General features: G+C 34.2%; 1 protein-coding gene and 1 long non-coding RNA gene across 14 annotated transcripts in view; both read right to left on the bottom strand.

Annotated features, from left to right (window-relative positions):
• The window catches only part of SCLT1 (sodium channel and clathrin linker 1), a 265,145-nt gene that overhangs the window by 164,678 nt on the left and 87,211 nt on the right, over positions 1-13,256 (bottom strand). The gene's annotated exons all lie outside the window — the stretch shown is intronic.
• On the bottom strand, positions 494-8,254 carry LOC146400959 (uncharacterized). Its single transcript, XR_014813071.1, has 2 exons — positions 5,668-8,254; positions 494-2,135 (listed from the first exon to the last, which is right to left on the bottom strand). It is a non-coding gene; the product is annotated as an uncharacterized LOC146400959 (long non-coding RNA).

Raw genomic sequence — 13,256 nt, 5'->3', positions numbered from 1 at the left:
TATATGTGTGTTTGCGTTGTGTCTCTGTCTGGTTTAATATAAGGGAGATGCTGGAAATGTTCCTTCCTCTTCAATTTTTTTTTGGAATTAGTTGAGAAGGACAGGTATTGACTCCGCTTTAAATCTTTAGTAGAATTCATTGAAAATCTCTGGTCCTGAAATCTTGATTCTCAGTTTTAACTGATTCAATTTCAATATTGCTAAGTGTTAGGTTCATATTTTCTGTTCCTGAATTGGTCTTGGGATTACATGTTTCTAGGCAATTAGACATTTCTTCTTGACTTTTCATTTTATTAGTGTTAACTATTCACAGTAATATCTTATAATCTTTCATATTTCTGTGTTGCTGGTCATAACTTCTCTTTCATTTCTGATTTGATTTATTTAAGTCTTCCTTTTCCATGGTGAGTCTGGCTAAAGGTTTATCAATTCTGTCAAAAGAACCAGCTCTTAGTTTCACTGATTATTTGTATTTATTTTTAGTCTTCATTTATTTCTGCTCTGATCTTTATTACATCTTTCCTTCTACTAACTTTGGATTTTGTTACTTCTTTTCTAGCTCTTTTAGTTGTAAAGATAAAATTGTTTGAGATTTTTCTTACCTCCTCCAGTAAGCCTGTACTGCTAGAAGCTTTCTTTTGATAACTGCTTTTGCTGCTTCCCATAGCTGTTCCTTTATTCTATTTTCAATTTAATTTGTCTCCAGGTTTTTTTTAATTTGCTCTTTGATTTTTTCAGCAACCCACTGGTTACTCACCATCATGTTGTTTAGTCTCCACGTGTTCATGGGGTTTTTTTTCCTACAATTTTTTTACTGTAGTTGATTTCTAGCCCCATTGGGTTTTGGTTATAAAAGACATTTAATATGATTCCAAACTTCTTAAATTTCCGAAGACTAGCTCTGTGGCCTAGAATGTGCTCTATCCTGGAAAATGTTCCATATGCAGTTTAATGTTTATTATGTTGCTTTGGAATGGAATGTAGATAGATAGACAGATAAACAGATAAGATAGAGAGAGGCAAGGGGTCAATCTGATCTAATGTGTCATTTAAGGCTAGTATTTCTCTGGATGATCTTCCATTTATGTAAGTAGGTTGTTAAAGTTCCATATTATTATTGCAAAACTCAATTTCTCCCTTTATGTTTATTTTTGATTTTTGTATTTAAGTGCTCCTAAGTTGGCACATAAATATTTGCAAGTGTTTCATATTGATAGATTAATCCCTTTATCATGTAATATCCTTCTTTATCTCAGTCTTTGAAGTTTATTTTGTCTGAGAACTACTATCCTAACCTTCTTTCCATTTCCATTTGTATGGAAAAAACTCTTTCCATACTCTCATTTTCCATCTCTGTATGTCTTTACATCTGAAGTGAGTCTCTTCTAGGAAGCATGTATATAGTTCTTGTTTTTGTACCCATTCAACCATTCTGTCTTTTGATTGGAATATTTAGTCCAATACACTTTAAATTATTATTGATATGTATATACGTACTGCCATTCTGTTATTTACTGGTTTACGGGAATTCCACCAGCTTACTTTTGAATAGCACTTGCATGGTATATCTACAGTTCATCCCCTTTATTGCAACCATTCAACATTCGTATATTTTAGGAACCTAACAAGAAGTACATACTGTAACTGGTTTCTTTTTTAATCTCTAATAAATTGCTATCTTTTAATTGCAACATGTAGTACACAGAAATTTAATTACTAATATATTTGACTTTATCTCTACAATCTTAATATTTGCTTTTCTATTACGATTTTTCTCTCCTTTCATGCTTTATTTTAGATTAGTTTTTATTATTCCACTTTTCTACTCTATTATCTCAGTTGGCAGTTATATGATTTTTGCTTTAGAGATTATAACATACATCACTGAGTTATCAAATTCTAAAATAGATTAGTATATTTCCTTTGAGTAATGCTAGAATCTGAGAATATTTTCTCTCTTTACCCTTTTCCTAAATTTATGATATTGTTTTAATTCTTCACAGATATGTTAGAGACATTATTATTGTTTTAGAATAGTAGATGTTCACTAGAGTTTCTCCCATAATTTCCATTTCCTGTAGTTCTTTTTTTTTTTTTTTTTTGTCTTTTTGTCTTTTTGTCTTTTGTTGTTGTTGCTATTTCTTGGGCCGCTCCCGCGGCATATGGAGGTTCCCAGGCTAGGGGTCGAATCGGAGCTGTAGCCACGGGCCTACGCCAGAGCCACAGCAACGCGGGATCCGAGCCGCGTCTGCAACCTACACCACAGCTCACGGCAACGCCGGATCGTTAACCCACCGAGCAAGGGCAGAGACCGAACCCGCAACCTCATGGTTCCTAGTCGGATTCGTTAACCACTGCGCCACGACGGGAACTCCTTTTTTTTTTGTCTTTTTGTCTTTTGTTGTTGTTGTTGTTGCTATTCCATTTCCTGTAGTTCTAAGCTTCCATCTGGGATTTTTTTTTATAACATCCTTTTAAGGTTTTCTTTAGTTTTGCCAATAATAATTTTCTCAATTTCTTTTCAATTGATCTTTCTTCTGAAGGCTATTTCACAAGGTAAAGAATTATATAGAGTTCCTGTTGTGGTGCAGCAGAAGCGAATACAACTAGGAACCAAGAGGTTGTGGGTTAAATCCTTGGCCTTGCTCAGTGGGTTAAAGATCTGGTGTTGCTGTGAGCTGTGATATAGGTCACAGACATGGCTTGGATCCTGGGTTGCTGTGGCTGTGGTGCTGGCCAGCAGCTGTAGCTCTGATTTGACTCCTACTCTGGGAATCTCCATATGCCTCGAGTGTGGCCCCAAAAAGCAAAAAAAAAAAAAAAAAAAAAAAAGTATAATATATATCAGTTTTTCTTTCAGCACTTTAAAATTATGGCTTAGTCGTCTCCTGATTTCCAGCATTTCTATTGATAAGTCAGTTACTATCTTATTGTTGCTACTTTAAAATTAATCTTTTTCTGCTTTGAAGTTTTTTCTTTAGTTTTCTTTGGTTTTATAATAACATATGGGCGTTTTTATTTGCATTATCCTGCCTATGTTGCATAGTATTTCTTTAGTCTGATGTCTTTCTGTCCTCTCTTATTGGGAATCTATAAAATGAATATATGAATTTTACCTCTTTTTACTATTTCCCATTTATCTTACTGTTTGCTTGTTTTTGCATTTTCTATACTCTTCACTCTCCAACCTTCATTCTGAATATTTTTTTCTGATTGGGTTGCACTTCATTAATTCTCTCCTCAGTTATGTCTCATTTCCATTACTGTATTTTTTTCAGTTCTGGAATTTCTACTTGGTACTTTTAAAAAGAGCTTTTAGTTCTCTTACAGAAACTCATACAACTGTGTCTTATTTAACTGAGCATAGTAAGCATGGCTATTTTAAAGACCAAACCTATGGATCTGTTTCTACTGCATACTATTTTTTATTGTGCATGATGTTTTCAGTGTTTCTGTTACTAGTGCTTCTTATGCTAGATATGAGCCAGATAACACAAGAAGTACAGAGATATTCTTAGGACTGGCAATGATGTTATCCTCCTGTAAAAATATTCCATCTCTTCAGGTGGGGAGTAATATTGCAGTGCTATCACTCCATTAGCATATTATACCAAGATCAAAGATTCAGATAATTCAGTCATGTTTCAGATTTTTTTTTTTTTTTTTTTTTTTTGCTTCTTAAGGCTGCACGATGGCATATGGAGGTTCCCAGGCTAGAGGTCTAATTGGAGCTGCATATGCGACCTACACCACAGCTCGCCACAATGCTGGATCCTTAACCACTTAGCGAGGCCAGGGATCAAACCTGCAACCTCATTGTTCCTAGTTGGATTTGTTTCTGCTGCGCCATGATGGGAACGCTATGCTTCAGGTCTTTTATGACTAGTCAACTTTGAAAGAAGTCACTCTTATTTAAAATCCTGGATGTCCTGAGCCACCTACCATGACGTCTGATGGGCTCTGAATATCAATTTGTTCTTTCTTTTTATGCCTGCACTTGCAGCATAGAGAAGTTCCTGGGCCAGAGGTCAAATCAGAGCCACAGCCACAGCAACACCAGATCCGAACTGCATCTGCGATCCATGCTACAGCTTACAGCAATGCTGGATCCTTAAATCACTGAGTCAGGGTAGGATCAAATCTGCATCCTCATAGAGACAATGTCAGGTCCTTAACCTTCTCAGTCACAACAGGAACTCTCTGAATTTCAATTTTTACTTCACTAGATCCATACATTTTTTTAAGTTCTGCTCAATTTTCAACCTTTCTTCACCTCTTCCAACACAGGGAGATACTTCTAAAGGAAAGTAACTCCCAAATGCAGGCTTATATCCCTAAGTTTCTTTCTTTTCCTGGTCTTTGTCCTACCATTCTACATTGACTCCAGTTCACTTCAACAGTAAAATTTTTGTCAAGATTTTCTAGTTTTTGCCCAGATTCTCTAGTTAACTCAGAAGTCTGATGCCTTAAGTGTAAACAAAAGTATAATTCACTTATTTTCAATTAATTAAAAACATTCTGAATAATAGATTGGCTGCATCTCACTAGTTTGATATGCTATTTATTTTATGCAGTTTCCAATTTTAGTTTTTTCTTTTTTCTCTTTTCTTTCTTTTCTTTTTTCTTCTTTTTAGAGCTGCACCTGCAGCATATGGAGGATCCTAGGCTAGGGGTCGAAGTGGAGATACAGCTGCCAGCCTATACCACAGCTACAGCAATGCCAGATCCAAGCCGCAAACATATAGCTCATAGCAACACCAGATCTTTTACCCACTGAGTGGGGCCAGGATTTGAACCCACATCCTCATGGATACTAGCTGGGTTCACTTCCACTGAGCCACAGCAGGAATTCCCCAACTTTAGTTTTCAATTGTACTCTTCAATTCCTTTTTATCTCAGGAATTAGCTGAAAATATAGTGAAAAGAAATTATTTGCATCCATCTGTTGTTATTTCTAACTTTATTGTAGGTGTGATTTACATTTAATTTGTATGTATGTATGTGGTGGGGGGGGCATGCAGGCCATATTTAGGTAAATTTTCATGGGCCTTTAAAAAAAACCAGTATATTTCTGTTGGTTCATATATGAGTAGTATAAACAGAAAAATATACATACATATACTTAAGCTTGTTCTTTACTCTTTATAATCTTTAATATCACAGCTTATTTTTGCCCTTGTTTTCTTTGAAATATAACTTAGTTGCAATAACATATTTGTAAATATTGAGGAAATAAATTTTATCCAATTATCCAAATATCATGCCAGTATAATTAAGAAAATGAAACCAGGAGTTCCCGTCGTGGCGCAGTGGTTAACAAATCCGACTAGGAACCATGAGGTTGCGGGTTCGGTCTCTGCCCTTGCTCGGTGGGTTAACGATCCGGCGTTGCCGTGAGCTGTGGTGTAGGTTGCAGACGCGGCTCGGATCCCGCGTTGCTGTGGCTCTGGCGTAGGCCGGTGGCTACAGCTCCGATTCAACTCCTAGCCTGGGAACCTCCATATGCCGCGGGAGCGGCCCAAGAAATAGCAACAACAACAACAACAGACAAAAGACAAAAAGACAAAAAAAAAAAAAAAAAAAGAAAAGAAAATGAAACCAATTAAGTACTGCAAAGGTTTAAGGAATCAATCTTTTTCAAAGCATTATTTTTTCTCTGTGGTTAACAAATCTTGAAAATACATATCAATAATTTAAGTAAGTTCAACAAACATTTGAAGAGACATTGCATACCAGATAGTAAGACAGTTCTGGTCCTAGCTGAATTTATTCAAATATATAAGCAAGTCAAAATTTAAGAACAATGGCAACATTAAAAAGGACAAAGTTCCATCAGATAGCTTCACAGTAACAGGAGAGAGGAAGAGAAACCATATAAAGCTTTGTGGAAGTAAACTGTATTATTATTAATAACACTAGTAGCACCACATTTTTTCTGCAGTAGCAGCTGCTTTGTCTGTAGTCACCATCAACTAGGTGATCTCTATTTCTAGTGAAAATTCTAAAAACCCCTCAATCTTAGTGGTTTAGCTACCTGCATAACAGTTTTGCTGACAGAAATGACGCAAAGTCCACAGTTAGGAAACTGGACAATCAGGATACAGCTATACCAACTGCTAGTTCCAGGAGCCCACCTCTTTAAGCTAAGATGCTGGGATCAGGAAGTTACTGCTGGAACTACTGCCTGCAGGAACACCCTGCCTTAGCTTTGACAGAAGAAGTGCCAGAATTATTGGTTCCAGGGCCACACTACACTTGTTAGATTCTTATCCACCAAAATAGGTCCCCAGTGCTTTTCCTCCTATATATCTCCTAATTTAGGTCACTTAAAATCATTTATCATTAGCAAAACCTAGTTCATGTCCTGAACTAGTTTTTGGTTTTTCAGCATTTGCAGTACAAAAAGGTACTCTAAAAGGAGGTTAGAACAGATGTTAAGCCAGTCTACTGTATATGCTATAAACTGCTATTACAATTGTACAATTTAATTAAATGTGACCTAAAGTAATAAAAGCACAAAGGAGCTGTTTTTTTTTCTATGAAATCTCAACTGAATATGAAAGGCTCAAGAAAGATGAGTTGTTAAATAGATTCTGTTGAATTAAAGATAGGTTAAATAATCATAAAAAGTCAGAAAAATTATAAAAATACAGAAGATCAAAAGGATCTCTAAGTTCTCACTCTTCTTCGAAGACCCTGACACTGGAAATTATAAAGAATGAATTACCCTTTATAATTTATGTATAAAGACAACAAAGAACTATAATTAGTAGCCTTAAAGATCTTGGCATTATATAAAAAAATTAAGTGCACATTTAAGTCAAAGCTACATTTTTTTCAAAGTATGTTATTTCTAATGATTCTCCATTTTATTGCCTCTTTCAATGTACAGACCATTTATTAATCTAGAAGGTAAGAGAAGTGGTACTATATATTATGCTAGGCACAATATGATTAAATTTAAAAGAACAGTGTTTTTGACCTCGTGGTATTAACTTTTTCACTGGATATTCCTGAAAAATGTTTTTCTTAAAGAAAATATTATCCCATAATATAGTGTCTTTACATTAAATTACTATATCTTTAAGCTTTTAAAGTTATCATTTATAGTTTTTATTATTTTCTGTCTTACCACCTATAGTATCACTTCAAAAGTAAAGAGCACTTACTATAATCATAAAAATATATAAACAATAAAAACAAAATCTAATCAAAATTGCTCATTTTATAGCTTAAGAAACCAAGCTCAAAACTGATTAAAGTATCAACACCAGGAAAATCATCTAGCTAGTAACTGCATTCCTGAAATTATAATTGATTCTCATAAATAGGGAAAAGAAATTTAGCAAAGGTGACTTTCTAAATTTTTGATACCTCAGGTGACAAAGATGAATCAAACACAATTCCAACTTGTCTTTGAACTGGATTGGTCATTGATAGAAAGATGGACCATTCTTTTACATACTATTAAAAAGAAAAATCACTGCCTATTATTTTTGACATGCCATTCACTATGGCTACATCTCAATTTTGTAGATCTTAAAAGGGGCAAATATTGTTAGTGAATCCTAGAATTAATTGAGAGAGGATGGAGAGTAGTACAAATGCATACCTCGCTACATACCTTCCCTCACAGATTATTTATCCTATAACTCCAAGTTTCCTCAGTGAAGGTGTTCACATTCCTGCTATGGAGTAGTGCTTCTTTGGGGGATTAATGCAGGACACACTCTAATTATTAGAATTATTGCTTCCCTTCTTAAGCTCCTGCAATGAATAATATACATTCTTTCCAGAACAATCTGGAATTTTCAAGTTCTAAAGTGCAACTAAATATACTCCAACAGTGCACCTCTCTCTGTTGAAAACCCTTAAAGAGCTCTTTCTTTATGTGTTGGACAAGTTTAAGTTCCTTAACAGAGCATATAGGATGTTATAGAATCTGGTTCCTGCCCACCATCTCAAGCTTCCCATGCATAATTCCCCTATATAAATAAGTTGAAATATAGCCATATTAAATGATCTGCATTTTATTAAACATACTTTTTTTAGTTGTGAACTCTAACTCATTCATAAAGACTCTCCTCAAATTTCGTTCTCTCAGTTAAGCCTTCTCTGATGTCGCCAGCCAGAATGATGTCTTCAACAACTATAATTATACATATTGGACATATTATAGTTAAAGTGCCTGGTATGCCCAGACTTAAGTAATCCTTGACTATAGCCCTGCTCTTGGAAATAGCATGTGCTATTCTTCCCATAGAGAAGTCAATGATTAGACTATTTCTTAAGGGCAGCTCTAGCATAAGCTGACTAGTATTAAAGGGGTGTCATTAGTTAAACCAACAAGAATGGATACCTTCAAGGATTTGGCCTCAAGAACAGAGAGAATCACTTTTTGATTGGAAGAGTAGGAGTATCAGCTATATGGCAGAGGTGCCATTATTAAGGGAGACCATGAAGGGTATATGAGAGAACTAGTAAGAGGATCATATCCTTAGAGATGGTCTCCTAGTTCTTATTGTATTACATGTATTTCCTTATTATATATTACCAATTACTTATTTTTCTTCTTGAAGCAAAAAGAGCCAAATATGAATACACGTATGTGTTTATGTTCCTAATATTTAAAATCATCCACTCAAAAAATAGTCATTGAACATTTATTATGTATAAAGCACTGTTCAGTGGTAGTAGGTATACAGAATAGAAAAGAGCCCTGCTCCATGAAGATATCCTAGTAAATAAGATAAGTAATAAGTAAATAAATAAATATCCAAGAGAAATCATTATCAGAAATAAAATAAAACTGGATTATAGAAAAAAGAAGTTGAGAAGGGAACAGCAGTGCTAGATATATGATCAGGGAATGTTTTCCTGATTAAAAAGGAGAAGACAGTCCTACATAGGTCTGGAGAAGAACATTCGCAGACAGAAGAAATAAGTAACAGGTTTCTGGTGAAAAGTGGTTTGCCACATTAAAAGAACCCAAAGTAAGATGGCCAGTGTGACTGGAGACTAGACTAGGAGGGGGTGTGTTAAGAGAAATATATGTATACACACACACATATACACACATAAAAATATACAAACACATTATAAACAGACAGATACAGAAATCAGGGTAGCTCTGACTTTATATGATATTATCAGAGAAATTTTAAACTTTTTAGAGAAAGCTCAGGATTGTGGTTAATTTGGGGTGATGGTCTTCTGTACAGTATAATGACCTAAATCAGCATCAGAACAGCAATGTTCACCATGTCATTCCAGAGATTTCTCCCTTTCATTGGCAAAGAGATCAAATACATTCGTGTTCTACAATTATATAAATAAAGTTTTGGGGTAGAGAATACCATTTTTGGTTAAGTATTAAAAAATAATGGCTTTATTATTATTTTTATAAATATATACATGAACTCCCCAAATTTCAAATAGATAACATTTATTATATTGTGTTTATAGTAACTATGAACACACACTAATGATATAATAATTGCAAATGGTGAAATCAAATGTAACAATCATACCTTTGATGCACATTATTATATTATTATTCAATTATCATTTGTCAATGAGAACAAATCACTGAAAACAGTGCTAGAAAACAATCCTATTTTACAATGCCATTGAAATCTTCTACATCATAAAGACTTAGTTTTAATCTTAAAAGAGATAAATACTAGACTATCAGAAAAAAAGTAAAAAAATTAGCAAAATAAATAATATGCCAAATATAATTGGTTTTAATTTACTATATACTAACGTAATACTTCTGTTGAAGTTTTCTGTTTCTGTGCTCTAAGACTACATATACAGCTAAATAAAACCATAAAGACAATTACTAATTTCAAAAAAGCTATTTGGTGAAAGTTAAAGACTCGTAAACAGATTGTGCAGCAAAAGATCATAACATGTATCAAAGAACAATAAACTTTTTCTGTAAAGGCCCAGATAGCAAATATTCTAGTCTATGTGGGCTATTCAGTCTCTGTCTCAACTATTCAAATCCAACACTGTAGAGCAAAAGCAACCATAGAAAAATATAAATGAACAAGTGTGGCTGTGATCCAATAAACTTCTATTTACAAATCTAGCAGCAGGTCAGATTTGGCCCCCAAGCTGTAGTTTGTGAACCCCTGACAGATGCAATCAAGTCTCTGAATCAGTTAGTGTACTTCGGCTATAAGTAACAAAATGCCTAACACAAAAATTGCAGAGATTTTTGTCTTTTTTATTCACTAACATATTTCAGAGCCTTGAATAGTGTGTGTACTTTGTAGGAACTTAATATATATTAATCAATGATTGAACAAATGTTTTATTACTTCAACAAACATTAAATCTGAAGGTAAGTGGCTCTAGTTTTATTTCAGCAATGTAGCAATATAATTTAAAGATGACAAGGGTTTCCCCATCTTTCCCTTCTTCCAATCTCACTGTCTTGTTTTCTTTTTGCCTGTCTTTTTATCAGTGAGAAAATTTTTTCCTAGATGCTCTACAACAAACTCTCCCTTATACTTCACCATGTAAAATTTGCATGTTCATACTTGGACCAATACCTGGTAAAAAGAAAGATGAACTGGTTTAAATCAAAGATTTATCACCTGAGACTATGGAAGAATTACAAGAAACAATGAATGAAGAAATACATTTAAAGATTAAACAAGTAGAGATGCAAAATACTGTAACTCAAATAAAAAATTCCCTAGAAGGAACCAAGAGCAGAAAATAGAAGGCAGAGAACAAATAAGTGAGGTGGAAGACAGACTGGTGGAATCACTGACATGGAATAGAAAAGTGAAAAAAGACTGAAAAGAAATGAAGACCATCTAAAAGAATTTAGGGACAACTTTAAAAACATCAATATCAGCATTATAGGGGTGCCAGAAGGAGAAGAGAGAAAGGGCCAGAGAAGATATTTGAACAGATAATACCCGAAAACTTCCTAACATGGGATAGGAAACACTTACTCATATCCAGGAAGCATAACGAATACCATATAGAAAAAAACCCCAGGAAGAATCAAACTGACCAAAATTGAATACAAAGAGAAAATACTAAAAGCACATAGGGAAAAGCAAGAGATAACATACAAGAGAACCCCAATAAGGTTACTGGCTGATTTTTCAGCAAATACTCTGCAGGCCAGAAGGGAGACACACAATATATTTAAAGTGATGAAAGGAAAAAAGCTCTAGCTAAGAATACTCTACACAGCAAGTCTCTCATTCAGATTTGAAGGAGAAAGCAAAAGCTTTATAGACAAGCAAACACTAAGAGAATGAAGCACCACTAAACGAGCTTTACAAAAAGTATTAAAGGAACTTCCAAGGGGAAAAGTAAAGGCAACAACTAGAAATAAGAAAATGACAAATGAGAAGGCTCACCAGTAAAGGCAAACATATAGTAAAGGTAGGAAATCATTCATACACAAATATAATGCCAAAACCAGCAATCATGACAAGAGGAGGGTACAAATGCAGAACACTGGAGATGCATTTACAATTAAGAGACCAGCAACATAAAAATTTAAACAATCTTTTCTGTGTGTATGTATGCATGTGTGTGTGTATACGCACACACAGGTATTCCTATATCAAAAGCACATAGTAACTGCAAATGAAAAACCTACCAAGGATACCCACAGAAATAAAAAGCAACCCAAACACAACACTAAAGATAATGATCAAACCACAAGTAAAGAGAACAAAAGAAGGGAAGGAAAAAGATTGACGAAAACTAATTCAAAACAATTAACAAAATGGCAATAAGAACATATTTATCAATAACTACCTTAAATGTAAATGGTCTAAATGTTCCAATAAAAGACAGACACTGGCTGAATGGATAAGAAAACAAGACCCACACATATGCTGTCTACAAAAGACCCACTTCTGTTCTATAAACACATACAAACTGACAGTGAGAGGATGGGAAAAGATACTACATGCAAACAGAAATCAAAAGAAAGCTGGAGTAGCAATACTCATGTCAGACAAAACAGACTTAAAATAAAGATGGTTACAAGAGACACATTACATAATGATTAAAGAATCAATACATAAAGATATAACTTATGTAAATATATATGCACCCAACATTGGAGCATCTTAATAGATAAGGCAACTGTTAAGAGCCATAAAAGGAGAAATTGAGAGTAATTCAATTTAACAGTGGGGAAATTTAACACCCACTTACAGCAATGGACAGATCATCCATACATAAAACCAATAAGGAAACAAGATGGATTACCATATGGATTTAATAGGTATTTATGGAAATTCCATCTAAAATAGCAGACTACATATTCTTCTCAAGTGCACATGGAATATTCTGTAGGATAGATCACATTCTGGGCCACAAATCAAGCCATGGTAAATTTAAGAAGGCCGAAATCATATCAAGCATCTTTTCTGACCACAATGAAGTAAGATTAGAAATAAACTACAAGAAAAAAAATGCAAAAAAAAAAAAACCCCATGAACATGAGGAGACTAAACATTATGCTACTAAACAACCAATGGATCACTAAAGAAATTAAAGAGGGCATCAAAAAATACAAGGGATACAAGGATTTTTTCAGTATCTGCAAATCAATCAGTGTGATACACACAAATGACAACAAAGACACAGAGATCCAAAACTTATGAGACACAGCAAAAGCAGTTCAAAGAGGGAAGTTTATAGCAATACACGTCCACCTCAAGAAATAAGAAAACCTCAAACTAACCTTAAATCTAAAGTAACTGAAAATTAGAGAAGAAATAAATGGAATAGAAACAAAGAAAACAATGGAAAAGATAATGAAACTAAAAGCTGCTTATTTGAAAAGACCAATGAAATGGATAAACCCTTAGCCAGACTCATCAAGAAAAATAGGCAGAGGGCTCAAATCAATGAAATTAGAATGAAAAAGAAGTTACAATGAACATCAGAGAAATACAAAGGAGTATAAGAGTCTACTATAAGCAACTACATGCTGATAAATTGGAAGAAATGGACAAATTCTTAGAAAGGTACAATCTTACAAAACTGAATCAACAAGAAAAAGAAAAGATGAATGGACCAACCACAAGTAATGAATTCAAAACTGGGATTAAAAAAAATTCCAACAAACAGAAGTCCAGGACCTGATGGCTTCACAGGCAAATTATATCAAATATACAGAGAAGAGTTGACACCCATCCTTCTGAAACTCTTCTAAAACTCTGCAAAGGAAGGAACCATCCCGAACTCATTCCATGAGGACATCA

This window comes from Sus scrofa, chromosome 8, assembly GCF_054392235.1.
Source record: "Sus scrofa isolate SSC_HxYL_T2T_F1_AM1 chromosome 8, Sscrofa_HxYL_maternal_Yorkshire_Landrace_v2.0, whole genome shotgun sequence".
In the NCBI taxonomy this organism is placed as follows: Eukaryota; Metazoa; Chordata; class Mammalia; order Artiodactyla; family Suidae; genus Sus; species Sus scrofa.
Note: the sequence above shows the minus strand (reverse complement) of the source record. Positions and strands in the feature narration are given on the sequence as shown.